General features: G+C 38.8%; 1 pseudogene; it reads left to right on the top strand.

Annotated features, from left to right (window-relative positions):
• The first annotated feature begins 21255 nt into the window (after positions 1-21255).
• LOC101276299 (epithelial splicing regulatory protein 1-like) lies at positions 21256-23077 on the top strand (annotated as a pseudogene).
• Positions 23078-24367: the final 1290 nt, after the last annotated feature.

Here is a 24367-nt window from a genome sequence, read left to right as displayed (position 1 = left end):
CAGTATGTTTTCATGTTCTGTTTTACAGAGAGTTAAAAAGGTCATATTCTAGCTCAAATTAAAACAATAACTGCAGAAACAGCCATTTTTCAAAAGAACACAGTATTATTGAATGCAGATTAAATAATATTTATCTTTAACTCTGGGTTTTAAAAATCTCACAGGAATGCCAGAAGCATCCTATAGCATTATTCCTTACAGAAAACAGACAATGCTGCAAGGTGTTGAACATCAGTGGAGATATGTGTATCTTCTATAAATTATAAATCAGTCAGCAGAACACATAAAGAAAAAGTATGAAACAGAAAATGATGCAATTCATAGGCAAGAGACAGCACAAATATCACACTACAAATTTGTCTTTGAAAATCTGTCAGCTATTTCCTTGTAGTGTGTTAACTGAAGGAGAAAAATGGAGCTCCAGGACGTGTGACCATGCAGCACTTCAGCTGGAGTTTCCTAATTGTAGAAGCTGAAAAGCCATTCTTTCTTTCCAGCTCAAAAATAGTGAAGTTTTGTGGCCAGAGGGCAACTTGTTCAGATTTCAAATCCCAGTCTTCTTTGCCTCATGTGATTATATTACACTGGGTTTGTAGTTACCGCTTTTATTTACCCAGAAGAATAAAGTGCTACTTTTTCTCAAAAGTAAATGTTTCAAATTTTGAATTTTTCTACCATTTTTCTTATAGTTTTTATTTTACTTATCTTGTTTTTGATTCTGTATAACTAGAGATATATTTTTGAAGATTTCATACAAACACTACCAGAGAAATTATATATATATATACATGGTATTTATTTGAATCAAGTAAATTAAAATTATAAAATACATTTTAACTTTCTGTTAAATTAAGTGCTAAAGAAAGGGCTAGGGAATGATTTGTGCATGATAATGGTCACAATAAATGGACTTGAATAATTGAAAATTCAAATGCAACATGAGTATTGCAAGAATTCCTTCCTAAAAGACTAAAGTATATTTGATATTGCTGATAAATGAGATAAACTAATCAAGCAAACATTTCCAAAAGAAACATGTGTCCTGAATTTTTTGAACATTTCAGCACATATGTCTTTGACTTTTTTTTTTGTAGTTTGACATTTTGGATCATGGATTGTATTCAGGTCTTCCAAAAGCAAGTGTAAGCTTCTACAAATTTTACCATATGATTTTAATTTCCAATGTGAATAACATATTTAAATCATATAAAATATTTTGGATGACTTTGCTATAGAGATGTTTTAGGTGACTCATCCAATACTTTTTCAAAGAACCAAAGAAGATACGTGTGTTCATGTTCTGAGTCAAATGCCATTCTAGATCTGAATTTGGTTAATGTAATGCAAATTATTTTGGAAACCCATTGCTTCTAAAGATGTAAAAGTATACTGTTTGAAATCTTGCTGCAGGTTTATCAGTTTTGTTGACTTAAAAGAACCAACTTTTTGTTTTACTCATTTTCTCTGTTTTCCATATTCAATTTCAATGACTTCTGCTCTTATCTTTGCTATTTTCTTCCTTCTACATTTATCTTTCTTTACTTTTCCTAGTTTTTTGAGGTAAACTGTTTATTTGAAACTTCTCCTCATTCCTAATGTAAGCATTTTAGTACTATACATTTCTCTCTCATTTCTCTCTCATTACTACTTGAGCTGCATTCTATATATTTTGACATGTTGTTTTTAATTTTCTTTCTACTTTACGTGACTTTTAAAAACTTCCCTTGAGACTTACTCTTTGACACACGGATTACCTAGAAATACACTATTTAATTCCCACATGTTTAGAAATATTCTTGTTGTCTCCCATTTTTTATTAGTTTCCAGTAAGGGTAGAGAAGACACTGTGTATAATTTATATTATTTTAAATTTGTTGAGTTTTGTTTTATGGTACTAGATTTGGCTTACCTTGTTGAATATTCCCTGGGTGCTTAAAAAATGTGTATCCTGCTTTTATTAGGTGCAGTGTTCAAATACATGTCCATTAGACTTTGTTAGTTGATTGTGTTGTTCAACTATTCTATATTCTTGGTGATTTGTTCAGCTATTCTATATTCTTGGTGATTTTCAGTTTAGTTATTAAATTAATTATTGAGAAAGGGGTTTGATATTCTATAATTCTAATTATGGAGTTGTTTATTTGTCCTGTGATGTATACCAGGTTTTGTCTCATAAATTTTGAGGCTCTGTGTTTGGTGCATACACACTCAGGATTATATATATTCATGGTGGATTAATATTTTATTAATTATATAATATATCTCTTTTCTCTAATAATCTTATTTTCTCTGAAGTCTACCAAATATTAATATAGCCACTTCTGCTTTCTTTTTGATTAATGCTTGCATGGAATATCTTATTTTTCCATTCTTTCACTTTCCATTTACCTGTATCATTGAATTAATTTAAAGTGAGTTTCTTGTAAGCAACATATAATTATATGCTAGATATAAAACTTTTTGTTTGCAATTTACAGTTCTTAACTTGTAACTTACAGAAATTCAATTATAAGTTGTCTCAATGTAGATCTCCTTGAATTTATCCTTTTCAGGATTCTGTTGCTCCTTGAATCTACAGATTTGAGTTTTCATCAAATTTGATACATTATCAGTCATTATTTCCTTGAATATTCTTTAAGTCTCCTTTTGTTCCCCTCTCCTTCTGGAACTTTGATTATACAAATGTTCAATCTTCACTTATTGTCTCACAGATCCCTAAGGCTTTACTTCTATTATCTTTCTGTTCAGATTGGACAAATTCTATTAATCTGTCCTCAAGTTCACTGATTCTGTCATCTATCACATCCAGTTTATTATTGAGTCTATTCAGCAAGTTTTTAAAAAATTTTATTGTATTTTTTTCTTTTTAAAATTTTCATTTAGTTTTTTTAATAATTTTGATTTCTTTATTAAAATTTTCTAGTTTGCAATTATTTCAAAATAATTGTTAATTATTGAAAGATTTTTGATAGTTGCTTTAAAATCTTGTCCTATAATTCCAATAGATGACACTGCTTGGTGTGGATATCAGTTTATTATCACTTCCTATTGAAGTTATGATTTTCTTAGTTCTCAGTATGAAGGGTGATTTTTTTTTTATTAAATTGTATCCTAGACATTTAGCTATGTTAGCAAACTCTTAGTGACTAAGAAAAGCAGTGTGTCCTCCCCTGTGTGGGTGAGGATCATCCAATATGTTGAGGGACTGAATGGAACACAGATGTGGAGGAAGGAAGAATTCTGCCTGATTGTTGGGCTGAGACATGAGTTTAATCCTGCCTTCTGTGCTCCTGCTTCTTAGACCTTCAGACCAGAACTGGAATCTATATTATCAGTTCCCGTGTTCTCAGGAATTAAGATGCAGACTCAAATACACCACTGGATCTCCTAAGTGGAGGTCAGGACAGAAGATTCTGGAACTTCTCAGTCTCCATAATTGTTTTCTCAATATATCAGGTATGTACATACATCCCCTTGGTTCTGTTTCTTTTGAGAACTATGGCTGGCAAATACACAGTGTTTCCGAGTTCTCTTATGGTTGCCTCTTCTGATATTTCCAGAAATTATTGTAGTTAGTGGGGAGAAGAACAGAGAAATGAGTCTGCATCATCTTGTCTAGACCAGAAATCCTAAAAATATATTGTGGTAAAATTCATGAAAATGGTTTCAAACAATTTAGATAAAATTATTTCCATCTCTAGAATATCTCAATTTCCTCCATTTCCCCTTCATTTAAGATACTGTGACTTGCTGGGGATAACTTGTCACAGCATCAAAGATGCCCAGTACAGATTTGTCTTCTCTAGGGATTCACTGTTGCTGACAATTATTTTTACACAACTGTTATGGCCTCTGTGTTGCATTTACCATAGTTGTTGGCTAGATCATCTTTACTTCCTCAGATCTCTAACCAAGCAGGTGTCACCCTAACTGGTGGAAGGTATTGTAGTTACTATAATTTTAATGAAAATTCAAGTCATTTGACCTAAAATTCCTGTATAGTCTTCCTCTTTACTCCAAAATCTGCCTTCCCCCTTTCTGTCCCATCTCTTGCAGATAAAAAGCATCCCCTTTCTGTCCCATCTCTCGCAGATAAAAAGTATGTCTCTTTTTAGTAGCCACTGTTCATTCCATTGACATAATATTTGGGCCTGAATCTTTCACCTTATCTCCCCTATAATTCTAATTTTTTAACAAATTACTGATTCTTGTCCCTTAATTCAATGAAATGAGTGTCCCTGGAGTTAGGCTTGGTGGAGGTAATATGAACACAGATCTAGAAATTTAAGAATTATAAGAAAAATATTTTTAGGATTTAAAATACTCTAATATATATTTATTACATATAATATATTATCTATTATACTATATATTTTATATTATATAACATATGTTATCATATCATATCTACTTTATATAATATAATTGGAATATTGATTTTATATTAACAATAATATAACATTAATATATTTTATATAAATGTTATATTCTAATATAATATAAATATACTTATTTTACAGTAATTAACATAATGATATAATATTAATATAATTATTTTATATAATATGTATTATGCCATATACTATATATCATATATAAAATATTAAATTATATATGATATATTATAATATTATAAAATAATAATATATATTGAATTATATATACTATTATATATTATATGATATATGCCATTTATATAAATTATATATAATTATACATAATTAATATATAAAAATCAATAATTATAATATATAATGATATATGTTATATCATTATTACTAATTATTATTATATTACATAATTATATAGAATAATAATATGCACATATATTTTACATAATATCTGTAATATCATATGTATTACATGATAAATATTTTTTAAATAATTAAATTATAATTTTATTGATTTTTTTTTTTTTTTTTTTTGCAGTATGTGGGCCTCTCACTGTTGTGGCCTCTACTGTTGAGGAGCACAGGCTACAGATGGGCAGGCTCAGTGGCCATGGCTCACGGGCCTAGCTGCTCTGCGGCATGTGGTTTCTTCCTGGACCGGGGCACGAACCCGTGTCCCCTGCACTGGCAGGCGGACTCACAACAACTGAGCCACCAGGGAAGCCCTTATTGATATTTTTGATATAATTATATATTATATATCATATGGTATGTTACATTATATATAACATATCGTATTATATATAATATATAAATATAACATACAGGATTTTATATAAATTATATATAATAAATATTCAATTATAAAACCTATATATATAATTTAATATATATAATCATATATATATAAGTATATATACACATATAATATATAATGTATATTATATATTTTATATATAATATAGGATAATATAATGTAATATATCATATAATATAAAAATTATATGTAATCTATATTTTTATATTAAATATATTCTATTATATATATATATTATTTATAAAATAAAATATACATATATAAAATTGTATATAATCTTTATTTATATATATTTGTATATGTATTTTTATATAACTTATTTTATATATTTTATATATAATATAGTATATTATATGGTATACATTATATAGTATAAGGTAATAATATATAATATAATTAATTGTTATTAAATATAATACTAATATATTATATAAATATGTAAGGATTCTATAAATTTTTGTTATTTAAAAAATATAAATATATAAATTTATATATTATTTATATTATATATAAATTTATATATTACATAAATATTAATGTGTATAATATATAAACATATATATTACACAAATAAAATATATATAATATATAAGGGTATCTTATATCATATATTTATTATATTATATTATATATAGTTACATAATATATATTACATACAATCATATATAATTATAAAATATATTTATATAATATATAATATATAGGGCTTCCCTGGTGGCACAGTGGTTGAGAGTCCGCCTGCCGATGCATGGGACATGGGTTCGTGCCCCGGTCCGGGAGGATCCCACTTGCCACAGAGCAGCTGGGCCCATGAGCCATGGCCGCTGAGCCTGCGCGTCCGGAACCTGTGTTCCAGAGTGGGAGAGGCCACAGCAGTGAGAGGCCCGCATACCGCAAAAAACAAACAAACAAACAAACAAAAATATATATATAATATATATATAATATATAATATTAAATTCTATATAATTTATATTTAGAAATATATATTTAATATAAAATCATATATAATATAATTATAATATAATAATATATTCTTTACATCTTATATATTATGTAGGTAATATAATATTTATAAAAGCATATAATATTTTAAAAATATACATAATAATTATAATTAGTATCATAATTAGTGTTGTTAGTAATACTAACAATTATTATTAGTAATAATACAATTACTAATTATTAGTAGTAATTAATGTTACTTTATATATGTGATATTTTAAATTAATATGATTTTAATGTATATTATATATTTAATATATATTTATAATATTATTATTACATATATCATGTTATATAATATATAATTCTGCATAATTTTATAAACCATATATATTATACAATTATATGTTATACATTTAATATATTTATATTATATTATGTGTATTATACATATAATTTTAAAATATGTACAGAATATATATGATATTATGTATAATATATATAAAATCATATATATTAATATATAATTATAATATGTATTATAGTCTATAATTATAATATAATTATAATATGATTATAATACATAATGATATGTAATATATAATTATTGCTAATTATCATTTTATATAATATATATGTGTTATTATATTTTATATAATGTATAATATATAACATATATAATATATAATATATAAATAAATATATTTTATATAATATATAAATTAAAAATATATATTTTATATAATATAGATTATATATAATGTTATACAATATATATAATAATATATTATATGTATCATTTTTATGAAAATAAATAAAATAATAAATGAAAATATAATAATTTAATATATATTTATAATATTACATTATATATTATAACATGTATCATATTTTGTATACCATTATATCATAGATATATATTATAGAACTACTATTATTATATTATTATATAATAAAATATAATATATTATTATATATTATGTTATTAATAATATATAATATACTTACACATAATTATTATTATATATAATAACCATAATTATATATTAATTATATATATTTCTGAAAAATTAATTATCTATATACTTTATCAGTTATAAGGAGTTTTAAAAAATAAGGGAAGTCTAGATCCTTTTCACAGTTCAAAGATGAATTCTCTAGAAACCCTTTGTGTGTTAAAATACTCTTCATGTGTTTGCCATATTTGAAAGGACGATTGACTTATTGACTTTAATATATCACTGACAGACTTGCTTATATTCGATCATGTTTAACAAGTTACAATTCTGGAATTATAAAATGACACCTTAAGAGGGATTCTGGCAATTTGAAATTTATTATTCAGTGAAGTTGGAGGTACCTTATATATTAATATATTACAAGAACCTAATCATCTTGAAATGAGAAACTGGAGAGAAGAGGTAGAGTATTACTGCTGTTTTCAAAACTTTGATCTCATTTCAAGGGTAATAGGGATAAGATATTTTTCTATATTTTCCAGATGATAATGTCTAGACCCAAGAAAAAATTCCTAAAGAGAACTAGATCTTAGCACAATATGAGTAAACATAAATAAAAAAGAAAATAATAACAGCCTAAACTTCAGCAATGTTAAAAGATGAAGTAGTTTCCATCAGGAAGTGTCGAGTTACTCATCCATCAGTGGAGTTACTCTTATGGTTTGAATCCATAATGAGACTGGGCTTTATTCTCACAAAGGTAGTGAGAAAGGATTGAAACATCAAAGGAACTTTAGATCAGATGTCCTCTAATGCCCTTTCCAACCTTGGGACTATAAAACGTAAACTTCACCAATTTCCCCAAAAGAGAATAGTGCATTTATAACTCAGGCCAAAGGGATCTTTATAGTATTATAAACAACAACAGAGGAAGAAATGTTTTTAAATTATTTACAGAACTACTGACAGATAATACATATAAACAAATAAATATGATTTATTCCAGGACTTCCAAAATATAATGTCTTTGTTCTCCTTGTAATTCACCATTTTTTTGTGTGAATATTTAAACATTTTTATAGTAGACTGATCTAATTTAATCATTTTGCACTTTCCAAAATAATAGGATTAAATTTGAGATTTATTTCTACCTCTATAAGTCAAATTCTTCCTTCATTAAAGGTACATTTATTTGCCCTACCTACATGACTTAAAGTTATTTATAGAATTTGCTTTAAATTTAATAAGATATAGACCCAGTTCTAGTGAAGTTTTCTGATTTTAAATTTTCATATGGAGGAATGTCGAAGATCATTTATAGCTTTGCTAGCAAAATGAGTTCATATATTTTCTAAAACAAAAACTTGTACTAACAAATAAAACCACTTGCAAATTTGCTTATTTGTGGTTTTTAATTTTCAAACTTTTGTAAGAAAATTCAGCCTTAATAATAGTCATTTCGTAATGTCTTCAGAAAGAAGATTATCAATTTTAGTGGTTTGAGAATAAAAGAAAGCCGACTGTAGTATAATTGGTGGAAAGGGCACTATAATACGCTTACCTATGACTGTAAGTGAATCATCAGGACTTCAGTATACTTTAAAGTGTGTTACTTAAACCAACTACATCAGAGTTACTTGGGAAGTGTGTTGATAGATCCAATCCTAGGCTTTCAGAATCAGATTTCTGAGAATAAAGTCAGAAAATATGTATTTATTATAAAGACACATTCAGGTCTAATGACAGGGATAATTAAAGAAATAAATAATAAAATAATTACTGAAATAAAATAAAACTCTTTACAGAGTGAGAAAATATTTTTAATGACTTTGAAAGGCTATGAACTTATGTATAAAACCTAACACTTTGCCTTGTTTCAAAAACAATCATGTTTGTCTCCATCAGAAGATGAATTCTCACCTGTGCTATTTAGTTAACAGAAACTACTTTGAAATTTCTATAATTTGTATAAGTAAAAGCAAGCTGGAACTTGCTTTTATGTAAGACTTAATATTTGGGAATAACATTTTCACAAATTGTAAAGTTGTAGAGATTTAGCTCAAAAGTTCCTAAGTGTGCTCAAAAGTTCCTAAGTGTCTGTCCAAAACGGGATAAAAAGCTTTGCTCTCAATGTTTTAATCTGTTTGAGGAATTACTGCAGAAAGAACTAGGTGGGGAGGGGGGAAAGGGAGCTCCAGGTAGAATGGCTGAAGGAGAGTTGACCTAATCTGGCCATGGTAAGCACCCCTCATCAGGGAGAGGCTCTGTGCTGACGCTACTGTGTCCACAGGTAGAGCCTTTCCTCTCCTGGTGTTTGCTACCTGTTCATGTGCACTCTGCTGTCCAAAGGTTGTCTCAGATTTTGTGTGTGTGTGTGTTATCCAGATCCAAAGCTTGGTTTTGTCATTGGTTTTCATGACAACAAGTCTGCACACATAGAAACATTTCATGATTATTGTACTTTATTCAATATTGAAGGAGTCTTAAGTGTAACAAAGCAGACAGTCTTCTGCAAAATCTATCTCATTTCCCTTTCCTTTCTCTCTCTCCATTCACAGAACTTGGATATATCTGCACTATATCTTCTACTCTAAAAGAATTTTCAAGGAATATTTTTCAATTGCAAATAATTTTATCTATGTAAGAACTCCTGAAGACACTTTTTTCCCCCATGAGAATGGAAGTTCTTTCCAGGCATGAATTTTTGTTTGTTTTTGTTGCCTTTTATCAAATCCCCAGGGACTTTGTCAAATGCCTGGGACATAGTAGACCCTCAACCACTAATTGTTGATTTGTTAAATGAGATAGATGCTTTATATACTGAGTGTTTTCTTACATGGAGTCAGAATCACATGTCTTACTAACCCTGCCTTAACTTTCCTTCCACAGGACAAGAAAAAATTCTCGCTGGTTCAGGCCACCTCATAATACCTATCTTCACTGTAGCCAAATGAGCTAGGAAAGATTCCTGTCTTCTTATTGTCCAAATAATAGTGAGTCCATACCTATTTCTGCAAAGAAACACACACACACATACACAGCTCAGAGCCCTGGTCTAAGTTTAAGGGACATTCTGATGATAGGGGAAAACACTGCTCCAGGAGGAAGGTACTGGGGTGTGATAGACTGACTCATATCTGTATCAGATCCAACTCCATAAATGAGGCTAATGCTGCTGGTCCCAGCCTGGCTGTTCGGTCTCACTTCCTGAGTTTCTCACTCTCTTAGTCTTGGTTTCTTCCTCTCACTCCTCTTAAGAAGAAGCCACATTTGCACTTCTCTGTGAACTACTCCCACAATAACTCAGGTAGACTTGGATGAATTTCCCAGACAGTACTTCATCTTATCTTACTGACAGTTTCATTTGTATATATGGTTATTATTCCTCTTCTTTCATATTTTCTAATTACAAATACTTATATAATAGTGTTATATTTATTCTGGTACAGGTTTCTAGTTTCTGGGAACATGTAGTACTTCTACTTCTCCAACTGGGGCTCTTCTCCCTCTTCATGAATCACTCTCTGTTTTCTAGAATTGGGTTTTCTTGGGTGTTTTTTTTTTTTTTTAAGTTTCTAGGCCATAAATAAAAATGGAGAATCACTCTTCTTGCCCCAGGAGTAGGGTGGGGAACATGCTGCAATACAAGGACATGCAGTGTGTTGGTTGGTGCTCCAGACATGTCAGCTTCTAAGAATTGCAGCATCTCCAGTTCTTTTTAAATTTATTTATTTATTTATTTATTTATTTATTTATTAGGCTGCATTGGGTCTTTTTTGCTGTGCGCGGGCTTTCTCTAGTTGCGGCGAGCAGGGCTACTCTTCGTTGCAGTGCACAGGCTTCTCATTGTGGTGGCTTCTCTTGCAGAGCATGAGCTCTAGGCTTGCGGGCTGCAGTAGTTGTGGCACTTGGGCTCAGTAGTTGTGGCTCACGGGCTCCAGAGTGCAAGCTCAGTAATTGTGGCTCATGGGCTTAGTTGCTCCGCGGCATGTGGGATCTTCCCAGACCAGGGCTCGAACCCATGTCCCCTGCATGGGCAGGTGGATTCTTAACCTACTGCACCACCAGGTAAGTCCCTCCAGTTCTTATAAACATTATTAGCTGCCAAAATCAAAACAAAATGAGAAGGGGAAAATAAGATAAGTGGGGAGAGAGGATGTTCGCAGCAGCCATTGATGGATCATTTATAAAAGTGATGTTCAGAAGTAGAGAAGGGTCTAATTTTAAAAACTACACCAAGACTTGTTTGCAAGAGTCTTCTATTATCATAAAATACCATCCTGCTGCATAGAAGATAGAATTTGATTTTTTCTTCCTAAAAATCATCACCTGATATGCAATATAAGTCTCTGCACTTTAAAAATAGTTTTACCACTTGTCTCCTGGATGGTTATTTTACAATCCAATATAAATATAATAATCTGAATAAGAATGTGTGGGGCTCTCACAATTTTAACAACAAGGACTCATAAGGATATTATTTCACTAATATTAATATAGTTACTCTTTTAGTATTGAAGGTAACAAACCTTTAGTAGCAGAAAAATGTTAGGCCTCTCATTTTTGTTTACCAAGCAGCATTCCATGAGATTTCCTCTCTGTGTCATTACCCATAGAGGAATTGTTAGTTTTATAATGGCAATGCTATACAGCATACCAGTAATCACCGGATTGTCTACATAAGTAACACCAATGTGGATTTCCATCAAATAATTCACACTCTTTCAGCTCCATTGGGTCACAGTAGAAATAGGTGTCGTATATGGGCCTTTTACCCAAATAAACTCCTAAATTACAAATCCTCATCCCCAACCATGATTCATATCCTGTCCTCTCCCTCATTCCTCATGTCAGAGATGTTGCTGCTGCCTTTGTCTTGATAAATGCTGTGAAAATAAAGCAACAACTCACATGTGAACCCCAGTTTTCAGAAAATATGTGAGTTCCAAAATAGGAGCCAGAGGTATTAACCTGAAAGATTGATTCCAAGTATTGAACCAGGAACAGACTCAAAGTTGGGGCTGACTTCCCTATCTGTTTAAATCCAAATACTCCTACCCAGTTGTGTGGGCCCAGAGGACAATGCCATAAACTGTGTACTTCACTTTGATATACTGTCAAATCCTAAGAACAAGACATTCAGGTGGGTGCACACATCTTTAAACAGTTCCTTCCTCAGCCATCATACCCCTAAATTAACTGTGTCCAGTAGATATAATAAAGCAATGTAAGAGGCTGAAATTTAGAGAGTCTGTTTGCCAGGAAATGAGAAAGAAATGCATAAATTTAGTTAGGAGGGTGTCCCAATCCCAATAAATTTCATTATGAAAACCAGTGTCCAGTCCACTGGTATTGCCTTGTCAATATGATGTACTTTTTAAATAAAAATAACACATTAAATTATGTCTTTGGTTCCTGAGGATTTTGGGGGGGCACCTTCTTAAATTTTATGCCCAAGTTAAGTACCTTACCCCCCTATAGTCCTGTTTTCTGAGTGCCAAAGATGAGTTGTAGATATTTGAATTGTTTTCAGTGGCTAGCCCTGGACAACAGTGCTGACCAGATCAGTTTCCAACTCTTCCTTTCCCCTGAGCCACAGGACCCTTTGACCTCAGAAACCAAGTTGCCAGCCATTAGTTACAGACACAGTTAAATCAATAGATACATGTCTTGCTTTTTATTGTTATTTTTAATAACAGCATTTCTATGGGAAATGTGTTTAAAACTCCAAGTAATTATTTTTAAGAACTTGGTTTTGGAGAATATGGAAGGGAGAGATTGATGTTTACACACACACATTCTTCCAGAGTCTTCCCTGAGGAACCAAAATAGCTTCACTTCATTTTGCAGACATATTCAAATGCATGATCTATTGGTGATATTTCCTCAAGTACATGCAAGTCTCATACGACAACCCTTAAGGTGCAAGTCACCATGTTTGGGGTAAGGAAACAAGTTAATACCTGGTTCCAAAGTCCCAAGAGTGCACATGGTTTCACTGGGAAGAAAATATTGACAATTGCTGGGGACCAGCACACTGGACCTATATCAATCAGGAGCCGTTGATGGTGCCTCCAATGTGCCTCTCCACTCAGATGGTAAACCTCATAGGCTCATAGCTCCCTTTTCAGCTAAAATGACTGAATCTAGCCCTTGTTTTTGGAATGACTGCCTCACTGCTTTCATTACAACCTGTTTGTCCACATCACCAGCAATGTGGCATTCTCCCTCCACACAGAACGTCTGATAGTTGGCTATGGGAATAGGGCGAGAAATACAAATGGAGGTGTTGACAAGTATTCCTTCATGGGATATGCAGAGTCTGAGGCCATCTCTTGCTGTCTCCAATGTCCGTGTCAGATTAAGGAAAATAGTGATTAATTGTGGTCAAAGTTGTGTGGTTAGAGATGGCAGACCAAGCAATCAGTTAAATTTAAGGAGCTTGTGATGGTTTGTGAGAGCTTCACAAGGGTGTTCTCCTTCATGGGTAAGATTCCAGGGATGATTGCAAAAGACAAAGACCATCAATACCCCCTCACTCTCCTGTCACTCCAGGAGGTATTTCCTCACCAGGAACTAGAACTGTCTCTCTTCTTTTACTGTCCCAAATCCACATGTTCCCATAGCTTCCCCTATTTTCAATCGACACTTACTGGAAACGAGATTTTTTTGTCCAAAACCATGAGTGCAAGGGAAAAGAATTTTTATAACATGCAAAGATATCTATTTGTCCCTTTCTAAGTGGACCACTGTTTGCGGGGGTAGCAATCATTGTACGTGATCAAGTGTTCATTTTCCTTTTGATCTATTATCACAGCAAGCCATCATGAGAATCCAGGTAACTGAATCAGAGTTGTTTGCCATCCTTTGGCTGAGCTGCCAGTTGGAGCAGGTACCATCCAGTCCTGCCTAGGGATGCAACTGAGGGAGAGAAAGAATCATCACACCCAAAAATGATCAGAGAAAAAGTTCAAATTTTCAAAATAGGTATATATTAAATCCCATACCTTTCATTCTGATCATAATCCAGAAAGTCTCTGAGAGGAGACAGCCCCTATCTTAGGACAGCTCCGTTCATGACCAAACTGCCCTACTAAGGTGTGCAGACAAGGAGCAGGTGAGGGAAATAGAGTGATAAGTTATTTGGATAAATTTTGAGGAGGATGCTTCAATAATCAAGGACACCAAATGCCTGTGTCTATTAGGGTATGTGGAGACTCTGTTGAAAACATTGGTTACCAGACCATTGTTGAGTGGCTTTTGTGAAGTGTGCTTTATCATCACATAAGATTGTCAGAAAGCTGAAAACAAAACACAGATTAATTTCAAAAGCCATGATCATGTGACCAAAGGCAGCTGATCACACTAGAACAGCACCACCATATCTTGAAAAAGTGTCCACTTTGGTGTGGCCCCACCAAATAGTCATGAGGATGGTCAAAGTCCAGTACAGGCAATCGGTGTGCCAGGAGTGAGCAGGGCCACAATCCACACCGTGTTGTCATGAGACAAATGGACCAACTTCTGGCAGGAGCCACAAATCTGGCAGTCAGTGCTGTCCTCCGCATCAGACACATAGGTTTGTTTACTCCGTGCCTAGTCTAGGAGAGCAGTTCTGTTGCCATGTCTGGTACAATTATCAATATAGGCAGCAGTGGGGACGATCTGGATTTTAAGTCTCTTGATGAGGAACTTGACTCCATTTGGTCTCTTCAGTTAAAGGCCCCTTACTGTGGGCATCTTTGTGATGATCGAGAGACTGACTAGTAGCCATGATTTGTTTCCACCATGTGCATCTTCCAAGAGTGGTGTCTTTAACCCACCAGTCCCTAGTTTTCTAAAGTAGAAGATTAAACTGGAACCCAGCCTCTTGGGAAATAGCTCAAGCATCACTGAAAATATTATCACAAGGCTAATCAAGGGTAGTATTGTTCAGGTAAACAAGAACAGCCTTGGGTTTGGCCCACTAAACAAGAGACCGGGTCATTTTAATCTGCATAGCTGATGATGAGATTGAACAGTGCGGCAGCCTCGTGGACACCATCAGGTTCCACCTTGGCCAAACCATCCATGAACCATCTGTGGAGTAAGGGCCCTGTTGAGGCAGCAGCTTTGCTTCAGTCAAGGGAGTGGGGATGAAATTTTCCCTAATTAGATAGTTGCAACTTTTTCATGAAAATACTGAGAGGCCACTGGAGCAAGTCAGCTGTGCTCTGGAATATAACTTTTCCATTTGACTAGCTAGGTTTCCGGGACCTACGTTCTTTGTTAATCATTGAGTCTGAGTTGATCTACCCCCAAACAGGAATATCGGGCTCGGCAGTCACCAGACCATGGGTCACATGCTCAGTTTATACAAGAATTTCATAATAAACTAATGGCTGCTTTTGAAAATAAATGTGTCTGGTGACATGCCAGGGAGAGAATGAGCCCGAATCCTCAAGGCGGGCGGCTTCCCATTGTTAGAGGTCCCAGTTGTCAACATGGTCAGGCACAGAGACTCACAGCTCTGAGGACTGTTAGAGGGTGAGACCCCAAAGTCCCCAGCCCTTCTCTACATGTGGCTTTTTCTCATTTGGGGAATTCCTTTTGCTACTAATGGGAAGAGGAAGTAAAAGCATTTAACACTCGATTCAGATGTAGAAACCACCACCACAGTGTACAGAATAGGCTGTAGAGGCTCCAGAAGATCTTCCAGAGCAAGGGCATACACTTCCTTGGGTTGGGCAGATGGGGTGAGGGCCAGTCAGAGCACTCTAACAGGGCATTAAGCAGGGTCAGGGGGCGTGTCTACAGGTTAGACTCGGAGCACTGCTGTTTCCCCAAATCCACACATGGGTTCTGCTATGACTCCCCCACCCACATTCATAAGTGAAAAACCTACTGTCCAAGGTGATGGTATTAGGCGGTGAGGCCTTTAGAAGGTGACTAGGTCACGAGAGGGACCCTTCATGAGTGGGGTTAGTATCATTACTAAAGAGACTCCAGGGAGCTGGCTTGACCCTGCCACTGTGTGAGGACACAGCAATAAGCTAGCAGTCAGCAACCTGGAAGAAGGCCTTCACAAAACCAACCACACTGACACCTGATCCTGGACTTCTGGCCTCCAGAACTGGGAGAAATATATTTTTGTTGCTTATAAGCCACCCAATCTTGTTAGAACACCCCAAACGGACTAAGATAGGCTCCTTCTAGGCTTTTTCCTTAGCCCTGAGAGTTCTACCTTCCAAAGTTTGAGGCTAAATTCTTAACTTCACTCCAAGCAGATTAATGATCTACAGAATGATTGAGGGGAGACCCCTTTTGGCTTTGTTGCAGAACCCTTCTTTCCAGCTAGACTTGTTTCCCACACATTGGAAAATTATGGGAGAATTCACCCTACATTTCTGGCCTAGTTCCTGACTCTTCACCATTGACTCAGAATACAGAAAATGCCTCACATTGAAAAGTCACCTTATGTCTGGTTGGGAGCAGGTTGTATTTCCCTAAGATGCCACAATATCTCCCACGCTACACGTTCTTTATACAATGGGACTTTGACAATTTTTCCATTGAAGCGTGGGATGCCTGTCCCCTACCCTTGAAATTGGGCAGGATTTTGTTTCAACCAATAAAGTAGGATGGAAGCAACACAGCATGACTTCCTAGGCTAGCTCCTAAAAAGTGATTCAGCTTCAGCCTTTGTCACTGGAATTCTCCCACTCATTTAGCCTTCAGCTGCCATATTAACAGTTCAACTGCCCTGAGGCCACCAATCCATGAGGAAGCCCAAACTGTTCCATGGAGGTTACGTGGAGAAGCTGTGGGACCACATGGAGAGAGAGTGAGCGATGCATCTAGGACTCAGCTATTCTATCCATCCGCTGTTCCAGCTCCAGTCACATCTGACTACAACCACTTGGGAGACTCTAGGCCAGAATCACCTCGCTGATAACTTTCCAAAATTCCTGTCCCATGGAAACTTAAGAGAAAATAATGTGATTGTTGTTTTAAGTCTAAGTTTAAGCCTAAATTTGGCGTGATTTGTTTCAAAGAAATGCATAACCAGAACTTCTAGTTTCCAGTCTATGATCTCAGCACCATGAGATAGTCAAAATTTCTGCCGTTTCTTTACTCCCCTATAAAGTCTGTTCATCAGGGCCAGTAGAAACACAACTTGTGCCAAGATATGGCACATTCCCAGAGGAATGAAATGCTGGCAAACATTTCATTTCTATCTTTGGAATTTTAGAGCATCTGGTCCTTGTTGCTTCCTTTCATTTCTTATGTCTTTAAAAATATTTTTTTCTTTTTGTTTTACAATGTATTCTTTTCTTTTCCATTTACTGCGGTAAGAATCTTGGCCTTTCAAGACATAATGCATCCTGTTCCCATCCTGTTTAAAGGTAAATATCCCCTTTGCTCCCTATACCTATTTCAAGCTTAATTTTTCCATTTACCTCTGTCACTATTTAGGACAAAACATACACACACACACACACACACACACACACACACACACACACACACACACACACACACACACACACACACTTTTTGGTGTTTGTTGTAATACCCAGATACTGAGCAATAAGAATCTAGGATTTTCTGACTCCAAAATAAAGTTATAGACTTTCCATTTCTTGTTTTGAATGATGGATATTTTATGTTTTGTTTTTTTTCTAAAAAAATCACCATTTCAGCATATTATGGCACTAGGTAGCAAAGCCCTAAAGCAAATAAAATGCCTTAGGAGAAGCTGCCTCATTTGTTGATGGACCCATTTGGACCACACTCCCCAACCACCATAGTACCTCTTGGATGTAGGAACTGATAAAAGCCAGTTAAGGCTCACTCCTGGATTTGGGACCAGGGGGTTGTGTTAGGATCAGGGAGTAAATGCCCAGTTACTATTCTTAATACCAAATAATATAATACAACTTACGTCATTTCTGCTGAAAAAAAAATACTGGACAGTTATCAGGAGGCCCAGAAAATATATTATCTAGCTAACCAACTACAGAAATGGAATGGGGCACAAATTAAAGAAAACCCCATAAACCAAAGAATCTGTTAGGGCGACTCCACCTACTAGAAATTTGTTGCCATGCCACAGGATCTAGATGTTCCAGAACATTCACCACCACAACTCTTAGCTTCCACTTCCTATGTTCCTACTTATTCCAAAATGATTCTGAGAAGAGGCCTGTTGTCCTCATTTAATATTCTAAACCTGAAAGCCAGGCCCCATATCCAAATTTTCTTGGTTATATCCAAAATATTTAGATATTGCATAGTAAAAGAAAAACAACAAAACAGAAACAAAAACAAATGCTCATGGCATGCCTTCCCCTTTTCTGTGCAATATTAGTCAGACACCTTTACTTGCCAACGTACAGTATAGTTTACTGTTTCTCAAGTACATCCATTGCATTAGATTTCAAATTCAGTCTTGCTCCAGATGCTAATGACCATGAACAAATTATATCTAGTGCTGCTGTAATAAATTACCACAAACTTCATGGTTTAAAGCAACTAAATGTTGTAAATTTCCAGTTCTATTCTCAGAAATGTGATATGGGTCTCATTGAGTTAAAATAAAGTTGTTAGCAGGTTGCACTCCTTTCTGGAGGCTCTAGACTTTTTCCCTGTGATGTCACATTTTCCATGGTGTCTCAAAGTTTCTCCATTTTTATTAGATTGAATTCATTCTGACAATCTAGCATAATTTCCGCATAACCTTAATTATACCTTCAAAGTCCCTCTTGCCATGTAGGGTAACATTCACAGAATACATGGACATTGGGGGACATTGGGGAGAGGGGTGGTACTCTGCGTGGGTTTTTTTGGTTTGTTTTTTGTGCGTTTTTTTTGTTGTTTTTTTTAGAGCATTTGCTTTATTTCTGACACGTGAATCTCAAGACAGCGACAGATTCTGGGTGGAGGGGGTGGGTGTCTGCATCGGGGTTGGAACCCCACCTTGAGGGTGGGGAAGGCCTCGCCCTGCACCGACACCATGTGTTACTGCCCAGCACCATGATGTTCTGTGGGTCGTGTGTCTCTTGGACCACAGCACACTGTCACAGAATCGAAGGCGAGATCAGAGTCACCTGGAGGTCACAGTCCCACTGCCGCTTGCCGGCCAGCGGAGCATCCAGGACCGGCCGCCTGCCCTCTTTCTTGCGCTGGCCTAGGTCATTGCTGACTAGCTGAGCAGTTGCGCTGGACCTACGGGCAGGTAGGCGGGCTGAAGTGGACAGGCCTAGAGCAGCCGTCTTGGGGACTAAGGACCTTCAGGACAGGAGCCCCCGGCCGCCCTTGTCACTGGGCTCCCTCCGGGTGCAGAGTTGGCTGAGTTTGGGCAGCGTCACCGTGGTGGTTTTGAGGGCCGCGCTGCCAGCGTTGGGGAGAGCCAGGGACTCCGGGTCCTGCTGAGAACCTCTGTCCCGCCGGGCCTCCTCGGGGCGCAGCATCTCGGGTTCCACCATGCCGATGCGGCGGGGTGAACAGCGAGGGAGGAACTTGGCCCCCAAGCCTTCCTAGTTCTCATCTGAGTCCGCGCTGCAGGGACCGGCGAGCAGAGGGTCCGAGTCCAACAAACTGTGCCGGGAGCCGCCAACCGACTGGACGGCGTCACCTCAGCCACCGGAGCTCCCTCCCGCCCGCCCTGGTACCGCCCCCTGGGACCTGGCGCTACCGTCCTTGGAGCTGCCGGGAAGCTGGTGCCACTGCCATGGCCTCGGGGCGCTTAGACACGTGGGGCCGACACCAGGAACTGGTCTCCGTCGGGCGGGAGGCTGCGCAGCGGAAGCTCAGCCCCTCCTCGCTCCCAGAGAGGGACAGGGCCTCGTCTACGCGGTGGAGCGCGAGGAACCGAGCCGGCGGGCAGCGAGGGCCAGGCCACCGCTGGAGAGGCCTCCGCCTCAGCATTCCGCCTCGCCCCGGGCTCAGCAACCGTAGCCGCGGGATGCGGGCGGACAACGGCGCGCGGGCCGGGGCTGCAGGCGGCCAACAGCAGCCTCGGCGTTTCCTCCTCCCAGCCGGCGCCGGGGTCCCCGCAGGGCTCAGGCACGGGCCCGCCTGCTTTCCAGTTTGGGCGTGGCCGCCATCCCGGGCCTGGGGGCTGTGGTGCCGCCACAGGGGGAACCAGCGTCTCCATCCCGGAAGCTTGGGGCTTGCGGACTCGGCCGGGGAATGTGGAGCCACCGCGGACCCTGGGGCCTCCTGGACACCAGCCTTCTTGCCGCTGACCACCCAGTGGAGGCCCTCCGGGGCACCTCCCGGGGCTGCGTCCAGGGGCATCCGGCTTTGCCTCCCGGGCCGACGGGGCTTCTTTATCAGCCTGCGAGGGGCCTAGGCCCGGGGAGCGCCTGTGCTGGCCCGGGGAGCGCCTGCGCTTGCCCGGCGACGGTGTTGCCTGGCCTCTCTCCTGGAGCTGACCCGGGAGCCCACTCTTTCTCGGCTCTCGGCTCCCCGGGGCCCCGCCAGGTCCTGGGGGTTAGCGCAAGCTCCGGCAAGAATCCCAAGTGCTGCGGGCAGACCAGGCGCGGGTGCACACACAGTGTCAGCAGCCCAGGCGAGTCCGCCGGCAGAGCTCCTCGGGCTAGGCCGGCAGCCGCCCAAGATCAGGGGCGTGACGCTCAGGCAGGCCAGGAGGCGCAGGGTTTTGACTCCGCGCTAGCCGCGAGGAACACGACACTCAGGTTGGATGAGAAGGCCTATCTTCCCTGGAGACCCCGCCCGCTGCCCGTCATGTGCGGCCGACTGTTGAGGATGGGTAGGCTGTGAGGGCCCGCCGCGGGGGTCGCCAGCAAAACGACCCCCCAATCCAGGTGTCTCACTGGCTTCCAGGAGCTCGTTAAGCACTGAGAAGAAAGCAGCGTCACCAAAGCCGCTTCGAATATATAGCCGCAGGGCCTGGGAGCCTGGCACACCCGCGGAGGTCGGCGCTCCAGCAGCTGGAGGGGTCGCCGGCCCAGCGGCGTGGCCACCTGCTCAGAGAGAACTGGGGAGGCCCTCAGAGGTCGGCATGCACGCCTCCTGCCCGGAGTGTGGACACCGGTCAGGTGCGGCCTTGGGGTGTTGGTTACCCCTTTTGATTCCAGGGACTACGTGGAAGGTGGAGAGCGGTGCACACTCTTTCTTTGTCTCTCCGAAGGGGATTTTAGCACAGGTTATCCCGTTCTCACTTCCTCCCCATCTCACCACCTCTCGATGGCACTTCTCTCCCCATCTATTGTCATGACAGCATCTCCGGATTACTCGGTGACGCTTTTGGGATCACTGCTGGGGCCACTGGGACCAGGCTGGACTCCCATGAGAAGGAGCTGATCCTGCTGTTATGGAAAGGCGTGGATCTGGCCAACAAGAATTTGGGACAGTTGTACGAAGTAATAGACCAGTTGAATTGGAACTGACCAAGAATTAATTGTGTAAAAGAAACTAAGATGGAATGTAAAAGCCTGTTCTCTGTGCCAGCTGGGCCAAGCCCTCCAGTAGTTTAACCAGTGGACAATCAACTGAACCCTGAGGTAGGAACCTTCTTCTCTCTCTGTACTGAAGGGCAGCTTCATGTCAGGCAAATCCTGCATCATGAGGTTTCCAAGAAGAAAGTATTATTGATTGAATGTTTCTATTCCTTTTTTGATTTCTGTAAAGAATTCAAGAAGTGTTGCCTTGGTTCACCCGATATTGACCAACTGGAAGTTGCAGTAATGACAGAGTGTTGAAATGTTGAGAATAGTTCAGCCTCCCAGTATGGAGCTTCTCAAGTTGACGATATGGGGAATATAATTTAAGCAGTGATTTCAGAGCCTTATAATCACAGGTTTTCAGATCCAGAGAGAGTAAATCACAAATTTGAAAGTGGCACTTAGAGCAAGATTATTGATAACGAGACTACAGCCAGGGCTAGGGATTTATCTTGGCAGCCTTCATTTCAAGATATTTCAAGATTCTTGAAAGGACTCAATATTGCCAAGAGAGGTGAAGCACTTTGTCTGAAACTGCAGGGTCAAGGGAGTAGAGAAGCTCTGGTTAGGTTTGTGAGTAACACAGAGACCTAGCATTACACAGGCACAGACATCACATGGGGACCTAGTACACTGAGGCGTACAAAGCAAACAAGTGAAGATTTTCTTAAAATTGCTGGTGGTGCATCCAAAGAGGTAGCCCGATTTTTCTTGCAGGGAAGAAGTCATTGCCTGCATTCAGGGACTCCCTTTCATGGCCACAGCTGAGGAAATGACCTTCTTTGGACAGCATCGCCCCATCTCTGGGGAGAAGGCATCCTCTTTGTTACCCACCAGATGGCAGGCCAGCAGGGAATGCCTGTGTCTTCTTTGCTGTGCCCAGAATGCCTTGAGGTAGCATAAGGACTTGGGTAAAGGATACATTGAGCTCCTCGGGAGCACAGCAGCCGATGGTCAGCAGGTGGATTGGGCTGCTGTGCTCCTGGAACGTGGATGTATTCACCAACCCTGAAGTTCTCTGAACCCAGTACTATTGGGATTTTAATGAGGCTTCATCACAAAGGCATGACTGATTACTATCTCCATTACAGCCCCTCTCCTCTCTCTGGAGAATGAGAGGTGGGGCTTAAAACCCCAAGCTTCTAATTATGGCTTGGTCTTTCTGGTGACCATCCCCCATTCAGGAGCCCAGAAAGAGTCACCTCATTAGAACAAAAGACACTCCAGGAAATTTCAAAGGATTTGGGGGTTTGGTGACATATATTTCTATCACTCAGAAAATTTCAAAGATCTCAGGAGCTCTGTGTCACCCACTGGGATCAAGGACTAAAAGTTAAAACAAAAGATTCTCCTATCACCCCTTTTTACAATGGGTTTAGGAGCTCTGCATCAGGAACCGTTTCAAGAGACCAACACATATATTTCTTATTATTTCACTCCAGGATAACTATTCTGTTTTTGTCATCTTACACCTCATCTTCACTCCTTCCCCTACCACACAGTTTATCTGGTTAAACCAAAATCCTAGGCTGTTAAAGATTTTAGATGAAGCCACAGCTCTGATGCTAAGAGGCCGTCTGTATGTTTTCAATTGCTGCCTAACAAATTACTACTAACTTTGTGGCTTAAAGAACGTCCATGTATTAGTTCACAGTTCTGTAGGTTAGAAGCTGGGTGGGCTTGACTGTGCATGAGGTCAAAATGAAATGTTGGCCAGGCTGGGCTCTTACACGGAGGTTCTGGAGAAGAATCCACTTCCAGGCTTATTCAGGTAGTTGGCAGAATTCATTCTGTATGGTTGCAGGACTGAGGTCCCGTCTTCTTGCTGTGGGCTGAGGGTCACTATCAGTTCCCAGAGACCATTCTTGTTCTTTCGTGTGGCCTCCTCCATCTTCAAGCTGGAAGCGGCATGTGGGCATCCATGCCTTGTCCATTATTGGGCTCCAGCATCTCAGCGCTACATCCAGTCAAGAGAGAGGCTCTTAAGCGCAGCCTCTTTTCCCAAACTGCCAAAGCCACTGGGTCATGGCAGCTCCCTGCCAGTTTTCCAGGCAGCCTCTAGAGCCCCCTGCTCAGGTCCCCTGGACTAGGGGGAAATTTACTAGTGGGAGCCACGTCTAGCCCACCCAGATGAGGATGGCCACTTTTTTTTTCTTAAAGCCATAAAGCTCAACATTTACAAGAACAGCTCCATACTTGGTTCTAAGAATATTGGCCACATAAAGAACTGTTTACTTCTCATAACAAGAAAAACCTAAGCATATGCCTTACTCTTAAAATATAGAATAACAAAATTTAAAACTCAAAAAATAAGCCACTTATTGAATGCATGCCCTTTATCCTTCTGGGAAACAGCATAAAATCAAATTATGTCAGGGCTCAGGGCCTTCCTATCAGCTCCCATGACCTGCAGCTGTGGCCCTGTAACTTTAAAAAGGTCATCCTTTTCACAATGGCCGAAGTGAGCCAGAAGGCAGGCCTGGTGAGCTTACAACACACCTCTTCCCACCCACTTTGGGAGAGGTTAAGTACTGACTTGCTGGGCAAGTTCCCAGATGCAAAGTTTGCTCCTATGCCTGCTGGGGTTGAAGGGAGCTTGGTGATCCCTCTGGCCCTGAGTTTTGCTTCCTGCATTCCAGCCCTGACTCTCACTCCACCAGGACCTGTGGCTGCAGAGCTTTAAAATTTCCCCCTGCACTGAAGCTAGCTGCCCTCCCCAAAGAGAACAAGTCAAAGAAGATGCCAGTCCAGCTCTTTCTTTCTGGGAATCATATCTCCCTGGGTCTGGCAGAAGGAGCCAACAGA

This window comes from Orcinus orca, chromosome 12 (genome assembly GCF_937001465.1).
Source record: "Orcinus orca chromosome 12, mOrcOrc1.1, whole genome shotgun sequence".
In the NCBI taxonomy this organism is placed as follows: domain Eukaryota; kingdom Metazoa; phylum Chordata; class Mammalia; order Artiodactyla; family Delphinidae; genus Orcinus; species Orcinus orca.
The sequence above is the reverse complement of the archived record's forward strand: the minus strand, read 5'-3'. Positions and strand labels throughout refer to the sequence as shown.